This window comes from Cyanistes caeruleus, chromosome 7 (assembly GCF_971803275.1).
Source record: "Cyanistes caeruleus chromosome 7, bCyaCae1.hap1.1, whole genome shotgun sequence".
In the NCBI taxonomy this organism is placed as follows: Eukaryota; Metazoa; Chordata; class Aves; order Passeriformes; family Paridae; genus Cyanistes; species Cyanistes caeruleus.
The window spans coordinates 12,575,350-12,598,443 of record NC_141707.1 but is presented as its reverse complement, the minus strand read 5'-3'; the positions used below and the strand labels follow the sequence as shown (position 1 = coordinate 12,598,443).

Genomic DNA, 23,094 nt, shown 5'->3' with positions numbered 1-23,094 from the left:
CCTTTTCTTTTAATTTTTCTTGTATGATGCCTGCTTTAAGCCTAACTTTGTTTGCATGAATGCTATTTCTAAATGTCTGACAACAAAATAAGGTATCAAAATTAGCAAAGAAAAAGAGGGAGACAGAATTCTCATCCTAGCCCCCATTAAATTAAACCAGAAATTACCATTTATCTGGAACCATAAACAGCCAGCTAATCTAAAATTGCAAGATTAGTTCAAAAAGAAATGAGGGCCAAAAACCTTCACGAGTTCTACAATTTTGCAGATGAAAAATAGCTTTATGAGTTGAGACCATCAGCATAACCCCAAATATGAGATGCAGCCAAGGAAAACAATTATGAAGTTTCCCCTACCTGAAGGCCAAGCTCCAGAAACCAAAAAAATAAAAATACTTAAACTGGGAAAACTGGTTAAAGTTCTTGTGGAAGTATTAGTGGCTAGTTTTGCCTTCTCTCCTGAATAAATGAGTTGTAGCATTTAGCCACTGAACATTACACATTTTGCTGCCCCTAATGCAACTGGCAGAGACTTCCATGAGGAGCTCCCCAGACATAAACCCACATTTCAAAACAGAATGCAAATCATTGAAACCACAAACAAAATAGAACAGATTATCTAAGTGAGGAACAGAGGATATGAAAGCAGGACAATGGGTGTCACAGGTAATTATAAAGATGCATCTGGTCCCTAGTTACTTTTGACAAAGCTGGTTTTGTGATTTATGGCAGGTGCTTGTTTATAAACCTATTTCAGCACAGACACACTGAAGCACATTCATCATTCTGCCTGGTCTTCATTATTGGATAAACGTCATTTAAACAGAACCTGAATCCAGACTTCTGCTACCTTGACATAAACATCAGGATCTCCTATTTGCCTTCATTTATTTATATATTTCATTGACCTACAGAGGTGGGGTGTGTTTGACACAGCTTCTACACTTACCCCACAAGGAAAGCAAATCAAAGTGAGCTGAACTTCAGGAAAAGTTGCTGGCAAGAGATATTTCTTTCAATAGTGACATTTCTTTTTGTGCCCTGCAGTTGTGTTTTTTGGAAATGCAGGATAACCAACGTGCAAACTGGAGCAACTACAACTCTGACAGAAAATCAGAATGCTTCTGGGTTTTTGGGGGCTGGGGTGGATGGGGAACATTGGGTTTTTTGGGTTACTTTAATGCCTTTTTAAATGCACTTTTCAAACTGTGAAATTTGACATAGTCCAAGGTTTTTCTTATCCCGCTCCAGGAAAATCTGGACCTGAGGAATTCCTTCATTTCTGTGGCATAGAGTTGTGCAGTCATCTCATGTGAACAGCAGAATTTTAGTTTCTTGATTTTTATCTCATGGAATATTTCTTGCTGGAAACAAAGCTAAACAAAGAAGTCCAGCAAAAACCAGAGAACTGGACCCCTTGCAGATTGCTACAATAAATACCTAGAGCCCATCTTGCTAGGAAAAGCAAAGTTATACAACAATGTGGCCTGGTTTTATAAGTTTAAACTGTCAATAAACAGTTAAGCATAGAAAAAGGAAGCTGAACAATTTAGAAATTGTGAAAAACACAAAGCATATATTGAGATTTTTAGGAAAAGTTATGGTAGTCAAGAACATTATTTTTGTTATGGTTATGAGTTTAATGCATAAATTTTGAGGCAGCATATATTCATGGAAGGAAGAAGAAAATATAAGGGAATAAAAGCTGAATGTCTAAAACTCAGCTGCATCATATTCTTCCATTGCTCAGTGCATTAAGCTATAAGTCCAAGTAGTTTCCCAACTGTTTATCGTTACAGAACTTAAATAAATTATTATGGAAAAAAGACGCTAAGGAATATATTTCTAAAAGAACAAACAAAAAGCCTTTTAATCACAATTAAATCTTCAGAAATTTCTCATTGTGAAAACAAGCCAATATAACTATATTTTTCAACTTAGAACACTGTTTTCAATAAACAGAATAAAGATATATTTTCTGAATGAAAACAAAATATATCTCAAATACTGTCTGCTGTGAAGAAAGTCTCAGTCATCAAGTACACAAAAATCAAAACTTTGAGAGAATTTTTAGAAATAGTTATATATTTACAGACCATCCTAGATATGGAATGAAAGACATGAATTATTGCCTGGCTTGGGAGCTATTTTGCTGAATGCTGACAGATTGACAACATGACTACTGGAAACTAATAGGAATTATAAAGAAACTCACAGGAAATATAAAGTAAAAATGAAAGACTGTATTTCATTTTACTTTCAAAGTAACTCAATGTATTGGACTAACACAGAAAAAATAACTCACACTATAAGGCTTAACAAAAAACCTTGCTGGCAACAATGAGGCCAGATATTGCAAGATTAATTTTTGGTCTAATTTCTTCACTTCCTATTAAAGACTGTCCATAAGTTTCAGCTGTTATCTCATTCCTCTGATTTGGCTGCTGAATACAAGTCAGCTGGAATACTGCTTACCTGTAAATAAAGATATGTAATAATTTCTTGTTTCATCAACACAGCAGAGTCACATACAACATTTATTTATCATGAAATTGTATATTCAGCACATGAATGCACATTTTGTGATACTGATCTAATGACAACCTGTGCATTTCTCAATAATTTAAAGTCTATTTAACATAACATTATTTTCTAGCAGATATGAACAATTAATCCTTTTCCTGTGAGTTGTTATTCAACTTACTGTACAAGTCCAATGTTTGAAATTTGTACTAAATCCATATGCTTTTGAAGGAACACAAGGCCTACTTTTGCACAGCACCACTGGAAAGAGAGTCACTGAAAGAGAATCAAGAATTGTTGTGGGCTCTTTCCTTCCCCAGCACAGGATTAAATGTATTTATATTGTTCCAGAAAGACACTTATTCTTCCTGCCTGTAAAAGACCTTTAGTGTTGGTGTGAAGTGGCCCCAAGCCAAAATTAGAGTCTTCAGGCCAGGCTATATTGCTTTTCATTAAGGAGAGCCTGTCATCTGGAAAATTATTTCCAATTTCTACTCTAAGGAGGTTTTGTTGTTACTATTATTGCCTGGAACAACATAACCCTTGAGACAGAGAAAACTTAAAAGAAGAGGCTTGAAACAAATCTTTCCTAAGTCCTTTGTGTCTTTACAAGGTAGGTATCTCCCTTCAGGTTTGCCTTTAATCCAAGAACTCAGTCTTTTCCTGAAGTGTGCAGTCTGAAATGAAACTGAGCAGCATACAACCACTCTATCCCCTTTTTCCCGGTCAGGGGCAGGCATTGCAGATGTATTTTCCATTTTCCTGATCCCTTGCCAATCCTCCACATGTCCTCAAAAATGACAACTGCAGACCTCAAGTATCCGCAGACAAAATTCATCGGGCTCACCAGATTTAAGAGCGGTTAAGGATTTTGCTTTTTATTCTTTCCTTCTTCAAGACTGAAAGGCTTTTTGGCTGTTGGTTTTCTCCTCCTCTACTTTCCTCTGCTCATTTTACTTTTTGGTAAATGATGATTTGGTTGATGTGGAAAAATAAAAAATAAAAAAAAAGCATTCAGTGCACTAAACACTTTCTTAGCATCATCTGTCAACAGCCTTCATTCACTCAGCAGCAAGTGCACAGATTGCAACTTTGAGTTGGCCACTACATGTGCAGTGCCAGGGGGAGGAGGGTTTCTTCACTTTGTTACACTGCTGTACATCCTTGGAAGAGCCTGATACTCCAGCCAAATTTTACTGACAAGTTGTACATACCAAGCTCCCTTTGGCATTTACTGGCAGCACTGATTTTTACATTGCTGACTAAAATTCGTGTGCCCTCTGCAACATTTCTAAATAAAGAACGGTAGCACGATGACCTTTTTTCCAACGTATAGAAAGCCCCAGAACCACTCAGTCACAATTCTTACCACAAAATCCAGGTACACAAGGAATTTAGTCATGTGTTAAGATTTTGTAAATCCTGTTTCCCACATTTTTCAGAGACAGTTGTTAAGGTGATGGACAAAGGCCCACATGAGTAAGAGCTATAGACCTGTGATTACCATTTTATTTGCATTCCCTCTCTCCTTTTTATATTTATTTTTTTCTACTTATTTCACTGTATTTTAAAAATTCTCTTTCTTTTCAGGTCTTGCTGTATTGGATATTTCTTTAGGGATTTCAGTTTCTAGGTTACAGAAGGAGCACTCCCCTTTCCTTAAGGTCTCATGTCTATTTTTAACCTAACCTCTTTCCAAATCACATTTTTCACTTTCTGATGTGGAAAGAACCTTCTTTCTTTCAGCTTTACAATGAAAAACAGCTCAAAAGAAAATTCCCTCATCTTTTAGTCATATTTCAGTCATCAGCAGTAGTTACCTGCCATTATTGCTACGGTGATGGACGTGAAAGGACCTAAATAGATTGTCCTGCTGTTACCTATTTAAATTCTTATATAAGGCACATCAGCATGGATATAGCCTGAGTGTACCACAGCAAAAAAGAATGCAAAAAATTACATTATTCTGCAAATGGTTTGTGTATAGGAACACTGCTAAGGATGAGCTTGCGTATTTTCTATGCCCAAAAGAGGAAGGAAGGAGAAGGAAGTGAGGGACACACTGTGGGGATGGGGACCTTGTTGTCAGGGAACAGTTGTGAGGTATTCAAGCCTGGAAGGGAATGGCCTTGCATTTCTTTGTTTCAGCAGTGCAGGGTGCCTCAGCATGCCCACATCTCAAACAAACTGTCCAGATCAAAGGACACCATGGGACATGGCCAGGATTATTAAACCAGATGATCTTAAAACTTTCTGATAAATTGCAAGAACTGTGAATTGGAGAGGTATCTGTTTTAAAATATTCAGGAATCCTTTCAGAAATATTCCCACTGATATAGCCAACCAGGAGCAGAGAACTAAAGGCAGATGTTACAAAGGGGAACAACAGAAAAAAACCCCTTAACAATCCAACAGTTCACTTAATCTGCTTGAGAACCTGATCCTCGCCAGGAACCAAGAGTTAGCATTAACTTTACCCATCCAACATGCTGGGAATAAGAGAAAAAGGTGCACTCAGGGAATTTGACAGATAAAATTTAAAAAAAAAAAAAAAAAAGGCAGAAAACATGACCTGCTGCAGCAAAAGTGTCAAAAGTTATTGTCAGGGCAGTAATGAGTCCTTGTACCAACCTCTCCCTGAGGGACTGGGTGTTCAGAAATACTTAGATAATTCACACAACTGTTTGTTAAGTAAGATTAAGCCTGGATGAACAGTTCAAATCCCCCTTTGATGACTCAAGGCGTCCTACATGGCCCTCATTTTAGTTATGGAGTTTATATGGCAATATTATTTTCAGTTCAAGAAGTGTTTAGTTCACATTTAAGCTAGATTTAGCAGATTCTTTGCTCTGTTTTTGCCACCTTTGAGGTGCTAGCATCCTTTGTGTCTGTCAGGTTGCTGATTTTAATGATCTGCTCTCTGGTACTAGCCCAGGAGAAAAGTTGTTGAGGTGATGGACAGAGGTATCAAATGCTCAGTGTAATACAGGTCATCCTTTGTCCTGGACTTTCTAATTTTAGATTGCAAGGACTGAGCAACTTCTATAATTTATCTGCCTTATAGATGCAATTCAATCCTTTCAAGATTGCCAAAAGAAGATGAATATTTTTATGCAGGAATAACAGGAAATATCTATTATATTTGGGAAATATACATTTGTAAAATTGCAAACTTAAGTGTATAAATCAGAAAAAATATATTCAATATATGACTTTAGAATACACTGCCATACACTGGCTTTCATAGATGTTACTGAAACCTCTCATAGTTCTGCAACAGAGCAATCATCTTCATTATAAGACTCAAATTACTTCTAAACCTTCAAGGAAAATGGATGTAGTAGCTCTAGATGTTGGATATTAGTTTGTACAGAAAATTGGTTGCTGGTGTAACTTTCAGAAGTGAATGCAAGTTATATTAATGGACAGATTAAATCAAGAAATAAAAAGAACATTATTAAATTCAGATCTGTTTAAATACAAAGATTTTTTTTACCAAGATTTACAGGAAATACTGTTTGTAAAATATCCCTAGATACTTGCAGAAGGTTGTTTCACTTCTCCCTCCCCACCCCACCAAAAAAACCTCAAAATGTGGAACCTGGGGAAATTAAAATTTGAATCCTCAGCTGCTTTATTTGTACTCTAAGGTTTTTATGTAGAATAATTTGCAATAATATTAACCTGTTAAAAAAGAATAGGGAATTTAGACAACTCTAACTGCAGAAGTTCTATAGAAATTCTGTAAGGAAAGTATTTTGTAGTCAGAATTCCCCCAGTCATTTATATTTTCATTTAATGATCCAAAGGTGGCTTGGTGACCTGGTGCTGTCCAGCCTCAAGATATCCAAATTATCCACCCCAGTCGTACCAGAGAGGTCCCAAACAGTTTGTACCCCATCCTAGCAAGCAGGACATGCCCACACTGTGCATTTTGTGGCACAAAATTTGTCACAGCTTCTCCAAAGGGACTTGTATCACATCGTGACCCACCACACAGGGAATGGCAAGGGGAAAGTCCCAGCTGGCAAGATAAAAAGATCTGGCCTTTTCAGCACTGCCCTTCTGGTCTGGCCAGGGGGGAATGTGTAAGTGAGGCAAGCAGGAGCTGAGCCATTAGAAATCTTTTCCCTAAACAAGCTGCCACCATCTCTTCTCTTGTTTGTAGAGATTTACTATGGAGACATATCTCAAAAATTAGTTTAAAATGTTAATGGAACTGAAATTGGACAATAAGCTCTGTTGGCCACACCAATTACTGCCAGCCTCAAAGGCAGGATCAACAACTCAGGATCAAACCACCTTGGAGAAATAGACATCTCATAAAAAAATTAATTTATTTTGAAAATTAGGCTGAATGAACTTTGTGAACTTCAGAATGCAGTCATAATCTGGACTACTTTAGCAAGCTATCCTGGATGCACAACCTTAGAATCTATATGTGGCTATAAGGGAGGGTCAAGAGGAGGAGCCAGCTGATAAAACCTGAATAAAATGTACTGTAACTCCAGCTCAACACATATTATTGCAATGGTGCCTTAAACAGGCACTTTTCTGAGGAAAACCCTCTATATTTATAAGCCATAGCTTGTAATCAGACTTCTAAAAGCTGAAAGCATTAAGCAGTTTGCCTGCAAGCCTGAGAGAAATTAACTGACCGTGCAAACACAGCCACAGCGCTCACGTGCTTCCCTTACAGTAAATTCTGAGAAAATACAGCAAGCTCTCTTCATGTAAGCTTAGCCTCGAAGGCTTTAATAAATGTGACTCTGTGGCATCTTAAATAGCCTATTAACAGGAATAGAAGATCAGAGAAAGCCTTCATGCCAAACAGCCTGTGTGACAGGCAACAATACTGTGCACATGTTCTGAATACTCAGCTGGAATTATCATAAACAGCTTCAGGAGAAAAGGCAGGCGAGGTGGTAGAGTGAAATCTGCTTATTGCAAGCAGTCACACAGCAAACCTGCCTCAAGTAACCCATTTCGTGGAAAACGTCAGCCACAGGATGAGGCATAGGGTGGAATTGGGAGGAAATGCACTTCATGCCTGTATACATCTATTTTACTTGGACTGATAATCCACATAATCTAAGATATAGCTCCAAACTAGCCGTCTACATTAGTAATCTAAAAGGAATCATAATAAAACAAGATAATTTTAACTATTCTTGGGCTGCCAGAAAGCTCTCTAATTGCTCCGTTTAAATTGTTCCATTTCAATTAAATTGAGGAGGAAAAAAAAGGTAATAGAATTAAGTGCTTCACTATTTACAGTCCTTGAGTGAATACAATTTACGTAATCTGTGTAGGATCCCTATTAGCAGGGCTCACAGTAAGAAACCACAGTGATTAAATCATTAAATCATATCTAGGAAGAGAGAACATTCCCATTGATAAAGGAAGCCTTGATGAGATGTTAAAACAATTAGAACCATCAAGTGCTTTTATGAATAGCAAGGATTGTGAAGGCAAAAAAGGTTTTCAAAACTGGGCGACTCACACTATTTTTTTTTCCCTAATACATTTCACTTTCTCTTTGGTTCATTATCACTGATACAATTTGCATCCATTTTCAGTCATTAAATAGTAGTTCAGCTCTTCAGTATTTCAAGCCCCGGTCATTAACGTGAATTCATACAACTTATTCCCTCTGCCCCTCCTATCTTTTCCTCAAAGAGAGCACCCTTTTCAATAAATGACTCTCAAATTGCTGTTAGGATAGTAATTTCTAATTTCCATGGTTACACTTCCCAAAAGAGCTGCTGCTGCTAAGAAAAACACATTGGAGGATTGGAGAATTGGAATAGTATAGCTGGCTCTTAGTTTTCACTCAGACGGGGGGATAGAGGTGTTGGCTGCAAGTTCTTAATTTTTTTTCCCTCTTTTTAGTAGCTTGGTAGATCACACCCAAGGTCAGTAAATGCACTCATCAAAACATAGATCTTGCTCCACAGATCTTGAAGATAGTGACTTATTCTTTTATTTCATCAGTTTTGGAACTATTAGAATAGATTGAAAAGTTTATGAGGAGCACCAAATTGTCCAGTGCCTTGCCAAAAGGATCACTGTGAGATCAGGTTGTGGTGTCACACACCACAACCAAGAGCAGTCTCAGCAGCAAGATCAGCTGTGGTCATCTCACAGGCACGAGGTTATAAAGCACCCAGCAGAGCTGTTACTTTCACAGGATGTATTTTATAGCACATGGGCATACTGGACAGGTGTTACACATTTTAATTCAACTTTTTGTCAAAACAAAATTAAAGATGTACAATTGCTCACACTGAATGATAAAAGTTACAAAGTTATTTTGTATAGAGGTTTGGGTTTGCATTATAACATCCTTACTTTCTTTAAAGTCTTAGACCAATCCTGCAAAAGTCTCTCTAATTTAGCTTTGAGCTTTGCTTTTACATTTTAAGCTGGGCAGCTCAAGCTGTTGGTCAGCCAGAGGATAAAATAAGATATTGCTTAAGCTACCATTGTAAAAGATCACACTGACTTCAGGTTTGGCACAGAAATTATGCAGCTCAATATGATGTGTCCTGTTAAAAATTACAGCATTATTTCAGATGTGCCCGTTGACACAACAGACAAAAAGCTCCTTTGAAGCATCCATTGGCTTGTTTGGAAATCCTTCCTCGTTCATGGATCATTGAGCAGAAAGACAGGTTTAGCAGAGAAATACTGATTTTCCCCAGTGGCATAAAAACACTGCTATAGTTTTAGAGGTTCTCTTTAGTCTTCTCGACAAATTCATGAGGCTTGAAGTTGTGGCCATTAATAAATAAAAGTCTAAGAACAGTGGCACTTCAGAGTTTTTTTCCTTCCTTAGCAGAGAAGGATGCTATAGTGATTTTGTAAAATAAACCTATTTTAAACCTAATGCTTCACAGACATTATGGAAAAGATGCCTATAAGGAAATATTTTATTGATGATTTAATTTTCTTTCCAGCATAGCTGGAAATTTCACACCTCCATCTTCATTTAGGACTGATTTATCTATTAGTGTGAATTAAATGAAACCAGCATTTCCTTTTACTTAGCGGGAGATGATTAAGGAAATTATGAAAACTTTATAAATTGTGACATTGCCCTTTTAAAAATGGTCAGAGAAGCAGCTGGGGATATTGCTATTTTTGAAAAAACCCACTGAATACACAATGTGATTGTGAACTTTGGAAAAGAGAGATCAAATCATTACCATATCTCTTCTTTTCCTTTGCTTCTACACTTAGAGTGCCAAAAGGAGATTTATAAACCATGGCTATATTTTGTGATCAGGTCCACTGCTTCAGTTTCCCACCTGTCCTTGTTTTTTTCTGTGACAATCACTGTTCTGGCCTGGTGCTTACACTGCTCATCCCTGCTTTCAGTGGATCCCTCATTAAGTCATCTGAGTCTGACTTCATGCTGAACTGCACCTTGGCCAGCTGCACCGTTTAGAAGTTTAACTATGGATAATTCTCTGAAGTCCAAGTGTCAGGACCTCAGCACACATTTTCTGTGTTTATTTGCTTTTCTGAACAAGCCCAGTGAGTTCATTAAGACCAGCAAAAATAAAAAACAACTGTCTTGTAACACTGGCGAGTTTCAGCCAGCTTAAGAGCTGAAAAAGTCTTGTGCCTTTGATCATCTCCAGCAATAAACTTTTCTCATAATAGTCTGGTTCTTCAAAAAAAAAGAAAAAAAAAAAAAGAAAGAAAAAAGTTTTCATGCCATTGCAAATATTTCCTTTATAGCAAGAAACTACCTAGAATGTTCAAAGCATTTGTCTTTCAAGGGGAGCTTCACAGACATATCTAGGTGGAAAAACACATTAATGGCAATAGAATAACTGCAAATATTGGGAGAAGCAGGAGTATTTTTGCTACAGTTTTGTGAAATTGTTCTTAAATCTCTTTCTGTAGCAGAAACTGGCTGTATTAATGAGGGCTAGTGCCTCTGGTGCAAGGTTTCATGATGAGCTGATTAAAGCCCCAGTAGGTTCCATGAATAAGGTAAATAAATGAGCATCTGAGCATTTCCACAGCTTCTTAAATGGAATCAGTGCATGTGAAAATGTACCCCAAAATCCCTGCACTAATATACATATTACATAGGGTTTGAAGCACTCGTTTTCAAATGTATTGATGATTTTGTTATCAGTTGTATGTACCTATTAATGCAGAAATACAGTTTCCACCTTTTACTACCAACTCCTGCAATTTCAAACTGTTGCCTCCTCAAAAAAATTTAAGATAGAATCTCCAGAACAATAGGTAAAATTGACTTAAACATTTAATTATTTGGCCATAATCTCTTTGCCCTACACATTCATTCAGTCTTACAAAATATTAATGATTTTGTAAATATAGCTATTACTAATCTAATAAAAATGCTGTGCCAAATGGAAAATGAAGCCTGCATAAAAATGTAGATGGGTACTCAGGAGAGATGCTACTCGTCGATCTCCCAAAAATATGCTTGCCTGTATAAAAAACACAGCAGTTAACAGTGCTTTATATAATTCATAAGAGATTGTGTGGCCATGAAAATAATGCTTGCAAATGATGCTTTTAGGCAACAGTAAGGTTAAGGCATAATGGTTCCTGCTGGTTTAGAGGACAATAAAACAAATATTATCATATTCTCCACATTTGTCATAGGGACACCTTGAAAGTTAATCCAAATTAACAGGAGATATCAATTTAAAGTGCATTCATTAAACAGTATTAAATCTTGATATCGACACTCTAAGGATTAGAAATATGGCCATGTTACTGCAGCTTAACCAGCTATGCCCAAGTAGCAAGCTTTGTATGTACTCATTATTATAAAATGTGAGGTGAGATGAATTAATTTAAACCTCTTAGGTGACTATATTTAATATATTTAATATCACAGTTGCTGTGTGCTAACAGCATATGCACAAATACATATCCCAGTTAAGCTCATGCCCAGGAACTAATTAATAAATGCCTATCTGTGAATATTTAGACCCACTCTGACCATTGCAATTAACTCTTTTTGTATGTAGCCACTGGAATATATTTAGAATATGCGAGGATTCCAAAGAGGTAACTTCATAGTCCTCGCCACAAAGTTTCATCTGTAAAATTAATGTTCTTCTGTCATTAATAATGGTATTTACATGAAATGGTGAAACAACCTCACCACCTCTGCTTTCCAGCATCTACATCTTGCTCCTCCTTTAAGTCTACTGGTCTCAGGACTAGCATATGCTGGTGGAAAGATGTGTGGAGTTACCCAACAACCAATTCAATTAATTCTGGAATAGTTTTGAATAGTTCATCATTGCCTAACATTGCTTCTTCTAAAGCAAGATGCCTTATAATGGGATACTTAAATCTTTAACAGAACAAAAAATAAAGAATAGTGTAATGATTAGCAGTACAACCAGCAATCACTTCTGAGCAAATCAATATTGAAAAATTATTTCAGGTACAATATCTCGTAAATGCAACGAAAAGTGAACAAACTGGCACTTCAAGCTAAGAACTATACTTCACTTACTACAAATCTGAGTCATTAGTGGAGGAAAAAAATAATGCATTCTGACTGAACACACAGCTAAAATAAATCTAATCAATGCTTCATAGATGTTTAAGACCCTGAGTCCTTTCTTTAAAAGCATCAGGCTATTTTCACTAAGACACATGCTTAGAGGGAAGGAAATGCCTTTTTAAAAGGTCTCAGGCTTAATTTTAGGCATACAAAGTTCTAAACATCCAAAGAAAAATCATTGGTTTTAAAGTGACTCATTTGGTTTGTACTGAGTGGCTCTAAGACTTCCTAAGGCTTTTTGTGGAAGAGGAAGGGAATTAGGCAGATCACAAAATTAAGTTCTTTCCTAAAATTCAGACAGGTGCACCATGCAACTTCTGAGGAGAACAGCTGAACAACCTCCCAGTATTTCAGCTGGACCCAAGGACCACCCCCATCTTCAGAGACTCCACAAGCAATGATCAGTCAGGGTTTTTGAAGCCTCCAAGCAGATTTAAATCCTGCAGTCTGGAGAGCATTCTCTTACATCAAGGTTTTCAACCTGTTGTTGTTCTGAGGCTAGAGACAGTGCTTGGAGCTGCATGCTTGTGGCCTTGTTGAGGACTGAGATGTTCAGCATCTTCTCCCAGGCACAGAAAAAGTTTTGCAGTTAGATTAATTTGCAAACAACTATTTGTGGTTTTTTTGTTGTGTTTTTTTTTTTTTTCTTGTGCAGTAACACACTGACCACTGAGAAAACAGAAGATATTTCTTTTTCTTAATTAACTTTACCCTGTAGGATCTCATTTTCATAGACACCCTTATACCAATCAATAAAAATACCATTATTTGGAAGGAGCAAAAGCTCAGATTTGAATATAAGATGTTTAGTCCAAAGAAATAGGTATCATTTCAAAGGCCTTATAATCCATGCCATCATTATATTAGTTAAATAAAACCATATTTTATGTAAGATTCATATTATCTGCATTCTGAAATATTACATCTGTTTTAATTTAATCCCATATCTTGGCTAAAGAGCATGTGTGTGACACACCAGACAGATTACATAGCAGACTCTGCTACAAAGCATCCTAATCATACAGATTTACCTAAGCCATTAATTAGGGATCTGAAATGCTTTTCAAAAAAAAGTCTTTTGTAACCTTCCCACCTTTGGTTGTTCCTTGAAAAAGGAGAGGAAATAAAGAATTCCCAGAGTGAAAAGCAAAAAATATTGTGAAATTTAGTAAATTCTTCTGCTTATGTATTTTAGGTAGAAAAGAAATTACCAATACAAGAGCATTAGTAAATTTCTCTCCTAAGCCTGCTTATTTTGTAAATCATAATCAAAAATGTCTAAGTTTATAATTCCTATGAAGTATTTTGAATATTTTACAAGTAATTATTTTATCCCAAAGCAACATATTTGTTCCCTAATAGATTACTTACCTCTGCAGACAAAAAATGAGTGTGAAATGACTACAGATAATTGATTTATTTAAGTCAAAAATGGGTCCATCAAAGGAAGCCTAAGATGGTGAGTAAACATAAAACCAAAGAAATGTTCACATTTAGCAGTATGGGTTTTTCATTCCACATGTAAACCTGTGTGTTTTTCTCGACTGAAAGTAAAGCTCAGAGGAACAGTATTTTTTGACAGACAAAATAATTTTTTCCTTTCCAATTTCCATATGGAACTGACTTTGCAGGTACATGTGTGTTTATGTACTAATTTATACATATAAAGACCCGTCCTTGTAACTGCATATTTCTAACTCTAGACTTCAGTGGACAATTTATTTTTTTTAAAGCAATTGACAGAATACCTGTTTAAGATGTAATGACATATATTCTATTGAAGCTCTTCAGTGTGTTGTGAGAAGAACATCCATACCTGTGTAAACATACATCAGTGACCCCTTCTCACCACCTTCATGTGTATTAAAAAAGCAAATTTACCCTTATGTCAAGTACTCCACTGGTAGTCACACAATAATAAAGCCTAAGCTTTGCTAGATTTCTTAAAGTATCACAATTTCTCTAATAATTAATTTTTTTTTAATGCCTACAGTGCAACTTTATTAACTTTTAAGATTAAGTCAGCTTCAAAACACAACCTCTTTAACATAGGTTTTCTTAAATTTTGAATTACAATCAAATTAGGAGATAAATTATTGTGGATTTGTGGTTTTTAAAATTAAGATACAAAAATAGTTAAGCAAAAGAATCCTAAGGAAAGTAGTATTCATCTCTCTCACGTAGAATGAATATCTGATCTTTAAATGAATATTCTGTGCTTAAGGGAAAAAAACAACTTGAGAAGAAATAGGAAGCACTAGCAGAATTGTTCTTAAAGAGCTATAGAACCAACTTCAAAATACTTTACATTTTCTGAGCAGCCAGTAATTTTTTTCCATACAAAAATAAAGATGGGGTTTGTATACTGAGCACTTGAAGGAATCTACTTTTCTAACTCAGTTTTATCAAGTAATGAGGTTAATTACAATAGATTAAATCAAAGCCTGAAAATGCTTAGCAATTTGCTTGTCTGAATGTTGAGATCATTCCTTCAAAAGGCTGAAAAATAAAACTGTGGGAAATCAGAGCAGAAAGTAATTCTCAAAATGTGGTAGCTTAGCAGAAAATACTAAAAGAAATGAAATTTATAGTTTGAATCTTGGCCTGCAGATAAGAAACATGAATTCCACTGGAAATAAGCAGTAGACTAGATATGGTCTGAGAAGAAATTAAAGTGAAATATCGCCAAAGTGAAAGGAGTCCACAAGGACAGACACAATATAGCACAGAAGAGAGGTCACACCGTGCTATAAAGGCAGAAATGAAAGATTAACCATTAAAACAGCACAGACAGCAAAACACATACTGCTGCTCTGTACAGGGCAGAACCCTGGACAGAAACTCTATCTTGTGAAATTTTAGCAGTAATGGGTTTAACTATGAAAGAAAAGTAATAAAGAAGGCAAACGCTTTCACCTGGAAGCCTTAACTAAGGATGGCTTTAAGCTGTCAGGGGAAGGCCATTGCCAAGAGCATCATCCAGCACAGCTGAGGCTGCTCTTTACAGGGCTGTATGGCAACACCAGTGTAGAATTCCCAGTCAAAGGTCAAGCCTTCACCACCAACAAAATTTCCAGCTGTTCTGGAGCAAGACACATAGAAAAGCAGGCTCGTGTTTGCTGAGCCCTCCTCTCAAAGGGTCAAAAACAAACCAAACATTCTGAGCCTCTTTTCCATCATCACAACTCCCTGAAGACACAGAAGAGGATGGACCCTGACTCTGTCCACCACCTCTCAATAAACTGGACCAACATTGCAGTAATTGTAGATCTAAACCCTGTAGACCCATAAAAGCTGCAATTCCCTAGAAACAGCAGTCTCTCCACAGTGATGAGGTAGCCTCACTACCAGCAATCCTCCAAAATAAAAACTTTTACAGATTGAGAATTAATAACCACTCAAATAAATATTTTTAAATTATTTAGAAAAATGAACCCTGTCATTCCACCAAACAAATGGATTTCCTATAGCAAGTATAGCCAAACAGATCTTCACAGCTGGCATAAATCATTACATTTCCATTAACTTTAATGGAGAAACGTCTACTTCCATTACCGGGATCAAATATAGTTAATATACTTGTCATGCATGATACGTCTCCTATACACTTTTCAGGTAAAAATGCCAGATTTCCTGTAAAAACATTAAAAAAATCTAAGTCTGCAATTACAAAATCAAAAAGTAACATTGCAAAGAAGTCATAGAAGAAAATATGAATCACTTTAAAAACTGAAAAACTTTTATAATGTAACATGTAATTAATAGGTGTCAAATTTAGAACGTAACAAGCGGCAAAAGAGTAGAAAACATATGGCAAGTTCTTCTTTGATAGATGAGAACAAAGAAAAGAGCTATGTCTGAGCCTCTTTTTCCTCTGCTCTCATCTTCCCTCATCCAAGGTAAGGCTTGACTCACTTGTCTTTAATTACCATGATGCCAGATGAAAAAATCCTCAAGACAAGAGCAGAGCAAAAGGCAAAGGCAGCAGAACTGTCAGTGGCAGCAGTGCCCCCAGCCCAGAGGAAAAGCTGCCCAGAAAAGGCTGTGTGAGCCCTGACTCACCCTGTGGGAGATCAGCCTCTGCCTCAGGACGCTCGGGACACCAAGGAAGCGCTGCACCCTCACCGGCTGCAGGAAAGCACCCTGAGGAATAAACAAAACAAACTCCGAGAATAAGGTCATGCTAAATTAAGCTTCTTGCATTGAAACAAACCAGTGCTGTAAATGCCTTTGCTGTTACTGATCAGAGCAGCGTAAAATTTTTCTGCACACTAAGTGGAAAAAACACCTAATTTTTGTTCCTCACTCCCTCTCCTGCAGTTTTTGTTTTGTTTTTAACTTGCACAAGACTGTAAGTTTTAAGAAGGCCTAGAAAGATGCAGCAGTGGCGAGCTCCTGCCAGGGCTGGGTGCAAGCTGAGGGAGGGAGGGATGGAAGGAGAGGTGCCAGGCATGGCTGCAGGGCAGGGTCTGGCCCAGCACACCTGGGCACACAGCAGGGCCCTCAGGGCAGCTCCGAGTGCCATCCACAGGCACCTCCATGCAGAAGGCTCAGCCTGGGCTGTGTCCTGGCAGCTGGCATCAGGATCAGACCCCGTGTGGGGACAGCCACAGCCGGGATGGCCGGGCACGGCCGTGGGGACAGGGCCTGAGGGGACAGCAGCAGAGCCATTGCCAACCCAGGGCTGACTCGGCAACCTGGGGCTGCTTCGGAAGTCCCATGTACACCACCACCTCCTCCTGTGGAGCCAGAGGACACCCATCCAGCCCAGCAAAGCCACATGTACTCATCAAGAAGCTGGGGAGAACCATGAACAAACTGACCTAAAGGAGCACAGCCATGCTCCCAACCTGGCAATCCCAGGGCTGCAAGACTCCCTAAAGACCATGGGCCCAGCCCTGCAATCCCAGGGGTGCCAGGATCCCCAAAACCCAGGATCCCAGCCCTGCAATCCCAGGGCTCCCAGAGTCCCCAAAACCCAGGATCCCAGCCCTGCAATCCCAGGGCTGCCAGGATCCCCAAAGCCAACAAATCCCTGTCACAAACCGTCCCCTCAGCTAAACGCCACAGAGGGGACGGGTTATGCCAATAAAATTTCTTAAAACATTTTCAGAAACTACGTATCTGTAAAGCTGTAAGCATAAGGAAAGAATGCAGGAGGAAAAAACCCACTATTTTTTAGCAGCTGACTTCCATTTTATAAGAGGAACAGATGTTTTATTGTAATTAAGGCTCATTTTTTTTTGTACAAGGTGACTCTTGAAGCACATATATACTCCAAGTAAACAAGTTTACTGTATTGCTTTCATATGATGTTGATGATTCACAGTTTTCCTGTAAATCTAGCTCATACTCAAAGAATTACTTTATAAAAAAAAAATCTCTACTTCAGCTCATATGGCTTTTCATTCTATTGCTTACACTCCCTGCTAAGCCCTATATAATTACTTTTACTTAGTCTGTCTTCAACATTTATGGAAGCTTCCTCCCTATAATATAAAAATGAAGCATAGACATCTGAGATTAGTAACCAAATGAACCCAATGTTGAGTTGATTAAAACCTTCTTAGCAGCAGTGTACCACATTGTCACACTCATAGAAGCAATTTTACATAGTTAGAGCTATCCAATTACTTTTCCAAATATATTAGTAAAGCGTTGTAAACAGTGCAATGTGCTACTTTAAACAGCACACAGTAAAATATGTGTACAATTAAGTAAATCACTCTGTCAAGTCTGGCTCTTTTCTAGTAATTATTGTATCAAAGTCAGCTCGAGGTCAAGTCCATGTGGCAGCTGTAGGATTGCAAGTGGGAACCCACTGGGTCGTGTTTGTAAGTGCTGGTGCAGTGTAAGAAGGAAACAATGAACTTCATCTCGTAGGACAAATCCTCTGTCCCAGCAGAGAATTAATCAAGGCCATGGGCTACTTGCAAACTAGCAGGACTTGCCAGGCAAGTGATAAACAGTCCCATCTGGAGACTGGCTGTAGCTATCTGACCTGTACAGCAAGATAAAGATGATAAAATATGCATGCAGTCTGGGAGGAAAAGGAGGCTGAGAGGTTACCCCTCACCAAAACTACCAGAGAACCCTACAAACCTGCACATTTCTGCAGCTGTGGCGTGCTGATGTGCTTTTCCCCAGCTGAGGACAGCCCTGATTACAGGCAATTTTCTGTAGACAATGTCAATCTGTTGATTAAAACCTACGTGTCAAAGAAAGTGAAAACTTGACTGTGAATGTGTGAATGATTCATTATCCAGATGAAAGGAGAGCTGCGCTTGACTGGCTACAAACATCACCAACTTGTTTTCTTCCAGTTTTATGACTATCTGCCATTTTATTTTAGCAAGAATAGCGCAACAAAAAGGACTGGTGTCCTTTCTTTCTTTCTTCTTCCCCCTTCATTTTCAGCTGGAAGACTCTGTACATGGCTGACAGTTTTCAAATGAAGCATTTGTCACATTTAAGTCAGAATAACATTAAAGTCAGAATCCAACTTGCTTTTGTGATAACAGGAAAGTCTCCACCTATGTTTTTTTCTGTTGGAATATGAATGCTACTCACGTTATGTGATGGTTTATCTGAAAGAAAAAATGCAACAGACCATTTCAAATTCCAAAAGTCTGCATCTTCAAACTTTCCTGCTGTTTCTGTGTTAGTTGTCAGTCTGAATTTTATACATCTGAAATGATTTAAATGCTAAAAGATCAAAAAATACATGTCAAATCATAAGTACTTAAGTCACTTCTCTCTTGTGTGCCTCAGCCTTCTTATTTTTTAATATCATGGACATTGGCTTGATGTAACATACTTCAGACTGTAAAGATTTGGCTTTGGCTCCAGTGAATGCTGAGAATGCTCAGCCCGGTGCTTCTGCAACTGAAGTGATTTCAAGTGGTTTTACTAATGAATTCTTAATCTAGTTTGGTGGAAATATGCATTAAAAATAATACTAAGTTCTGGGATTAACATTTCAGAAAGAAATAAATGGAATGTTTGAGTTCAGAGGAGAGTAACAAAGGTGACCAACGTTTTTACTTATAATGAAATATTAAAAGAACTAGTGAACACAGAGCTGCTCTGAGCAATAATTCAGGGGTGATAATGGTAGTGTAACTTTTCAATAGAAGTCCTCGGAGAGTATAAGATAGAAAGGAGGTCAATGAAGTATTGAAATCAGCTGAATCTAGTAGTAATGAGAAAAATCCAAGTAAATGAGAGAATGCTGGGGAAAAAAAAAAAAAAGCCAGAGTGGTCTCACTCAGGCAATAATCTTCTAGTGGAAGGATGAGAAGAGTCATAGAAACCCCACAGCAACAAAGCTTTTAAAAGCAGCTCTGAAAAGAAAGTATAATGAAAAATTCACTCTAAGTGACATTATCAATATATTAAGTCACATTTGTACCTGTTTTGTGGCTGAATACTTAGGTCTATTTTTATTTTAATACCATTAGTCAATGGTGTATTGTAATGCTTTACCTTATGGGGATATTTTAGAAAACATACTTTTTACAAGCATCTCTGGGAATAATAGCCTCCAAAACATTTGCAATTTGTAATCTAACATAGGCACAATTTAAAAATAAGCTCTCTATTAGAAAGTACTGTATAGATTTTAAGAGGTTATTTTTCAGGTTTTAACTCCAGTCTAGTTTTCTTACGCTCTCAAAATATCTAATTCCCCAGCTGCAAAGGAAGGTGAGGAAAAGTTGTGGAAAAAGAAGAGTAAGTTGCTGTGTTTTTTAAGGGAACAGAAATTTTAACCACTTCTATGCTGGCCATTTTGTTTTAAGCCATTACACAAGCACATCTTATTTATAGTTATTCTGATCAACATCATCTAGATAATTGATTTTACTTCAGTGAGCTGTTCTGGAAGCTATGGAGCAGTCTCCTAAAATCTGATGCATTCTAATTGTGCATTGCTATAAGTATTATAATGAATTCTGTAGGCTGACACAGGACAGCAACTGTTGGCAAAACTTTTACAGTCAAGGTGTGCAATGGAGAGGCAGGGCCCAGCTGGAAGTGTTTTACAGGTAACTGCTTATTGTGAGTCCTCGTTAATGCTAAACTGGAATGGAATCCTTCTGGAAACTTGTAAAAACAGTTTTAAAATAATTGAATTCAAAGTTATGGGGCATTTAAAACGTTCTCTAGAAACCAGTGGGCAAGAATACAAGGAAGGATAGAGATGAAACAAGTAGCTTTTTGCTGCCTTAAGAAGCCATCACCTCTGAACTGGCTAGATCCACTTGAGCATGCTTTTAGCTTGATAACTGTGAATTGCCCATAATTGCACTAATGCCACCATTTACCATAAAGAATTCAGTTTCAAATGGATGACTCAACGCTTAACACTAAACACCTTTTAAACTGCATTTCATATATGGGTGTTTAAATAAAGAAATGGGACAGTTCTATTAATACTACTAAAATTCAAATGTTAAAAGTTAACAGCTATTGTAGATACATGCTGTTTTGATTTTACTCTTCTGCAAGAATAATGAAATTGAAAGGATTTGAGCTATCGACTTGGAACGTTATTCAAAAACAAACTTTTTCCAGATTCTGACTCTCTTTCCTTAATTAGAGATAAAGTAAATGGTATCTGTTAATAACTCTTAGTTATAGCAGAAGGTCTTACATAGGTCTCAAACACAGAGGGGTAGTAATCCCCATCAAGTTCCTTTCTTCTTCTCGGGGAGACCAATAACATTTTGTGTCTGATGAGGACATGGACCTACAAAGCTGTCAAAGCTAGTTCTGTCTTACAAAAATAAATTAGTTCTATAGAGCCAAAGTCTCATGTTTCCCCAGGAATGACTGTAGAAGATGTGCCAGTGCAGGGAAATTTATACCCTTTATTTCTATAAATTTTTATTTTGGAGGAGTATTACATTATCATGAAATACTACATTTTCTATGAGATTGGATGTCAAATCACATCATAAACAGAACACTCTGAAATAATATCACCCCTGCTTAGTTTATGGGTGTTGTGATTAGAGGTGGTCCAGAGATAAGGCGAGTACCCAGAAATAGGCAGATTCATGCTGAAATGCACACTGAAGAGCAATTCCTGGTTGTTACTTCAGCACACTGAGTGGGTATCAGAGACCAATGTTTGTCTGTTTAATAATGGCCTCTGTGGTCAGCAGCTTCGTTGCTGGATCATAATAATGGATGGTGTCTAATAATCATCTCTTATCTGCCACCCAAATGGCAATTACAGCCATTTCCTCACTGGAAACTGCAATCTCTTCTTTATTTGGCACTAAAATTATTAGCTCTTTTAAAGAGTTGTAACATGGATTAATCAATACAAAAGCTGTTTATATAGTCCTGATAATGATCCATTATCCGTTAATCTGATTCCTGAACTTCCTCAGGGTACGAAGGCATTTTTTTTTCCTTTTTAAATGAATATCATATCTTTAGTAATGGCACATGGAAAACCTAAGTAGGCACTCTCCCCAGGCTATATTACCCAAATCATTTTGTCTTTCAAGACAAGATTCATTTATGGCAAATAATTACAGTCAGGAAAGGGAAGTAATAATGCAATAATGTATCTACCTAATACAAACAAGTTTAAAGTGAAGTCTGAACTAAATGTTTGCTGAAATGCTGGAATTATAAAAAAAAAAGGAAGTTCTGTTTGGATGTGATAAATCTTATCATCTGTTAACATGCCTGAAATAGCGTAGGGAGTGTTAGAATCTATTCCTAGACACGACTGTGCAGGGTGTGGATTGCAATCAGTACTACAGATGTGCTCTGGGATAACTTCAATATGATGGTTTGTCACTTTAAGTACGAAAGACAGCTCTTGGCACAGTTTGGCTTTGACTTAATGTTTGTTTTAGATTTGCAATTCTGTGATTAATAGTGTCATATCAAGTAATAAAATAAAAACAAAGCAAAGAACCCCACCCAAGCCCTCAACACAGCATGGGAGGAAGAAAAAAGTGATTAATAAAGAAACTACGTGACAGAAATCATACAGCAGTGACCTGAGCTGTAAGTTTGGATATCTAGGGATGGCTGTAAAAAACAAACTTAAAAAAATTGAAATAAAAATACTAATGCAAATTATTGTTGTTTTTTCTTTCAGGTCCTTCTCATTGCAGCATCAGTATTGTGCTAACTGGGGTAACTATTTAAAGTTTCACAGGTCTGCTTTTGAGCAGAAAAGAAATGGACTTATGTGAACATGACTCTCATGTTTAAACATGAGATTAAACATGATTAAACATTTATCCAGAGAAGAGGGAAAACAGTGTGTGAATTATCAATTCTTTCTGGAAACTCAGATCTGATTATTTAAATCATAAAAAACAGTTTATTCTTTAAGAATTAATTCAAAAAGGAAATGAAAGCACCAAAGCAAATTCTCCTTGTGCTCAGATTCTCATACTTCAAGGTTCAGTGCCTCTACATAAAAGCATAAATATCTTTATCTCAGACTGAACACTGCATTGATAAATAGCACTGGAGGTTGTGCATCCAAGTGTAACATATGACAGAGCCTTGATTTCCCTGGAAAACTCTTTTAAAACCTTTTTTTTTTCTTTGTTTGGGTTTGTTTATCCCTAAAAAGCTCCTAAAGGTGTCATCTGTTTAATTAAAAGAGCTGCTATGGGTTTTTAGATGAAGAATGGATTGGTGAGTCAGGTCTTGCAGCAGAATTATTTGAGACAGGTGGAATAAACCTTACTGGTGAGAGATACTTTCTGAATTACCATGCAACATTAAGGGTATTTTAATCAAAATTTCACAAAATCAGAAAATGGTTGAAAGTAGAAAAGACCTCTGGAGGACATCTTATTCTTGCTATAGGAGAGCCACCTAAAGCTCAGGATCTCAGGATCACGTCTAGACAGATTTGGGTATCTCCAAGGATGAAGACTCCACAGTCCCTGTGAACAACTTTCAGTGCTTGACCAAAATGTGGGTTGTGAGTTGGGCTTTTTCCACTACATCTTTCCTCAG

General features: G+C 37.2%; 1 long non-coding RNA gene across 1 annotated transcript in view; it reads right to left on the bottom strand.

Annotated features, from left to right (window-relative positions):
• LOC147652195 (uncharacterized) overlaps positions 1-17,125 on the bottom strand; it is a 32,292-nt gene extending 15,167 nt beyond the window's left edge. Inside the window, exons 1-2 of the long non-coding RNA XR_015289409.1 lie at positions 16,917-17,125; positions 16,156-16,236 (exon numbers count right to left, since the gene is read on the bottom strand). This is a non-coding gene — a long non-coding RNA (uncharacterized LOC147652195). The remainder of the gene's footprint in view (positions 1-16,155; positions 16,237-16,916) is intronic.
• Positions 17,126-23,094: the final 5,969 nt, after the last annotated feature.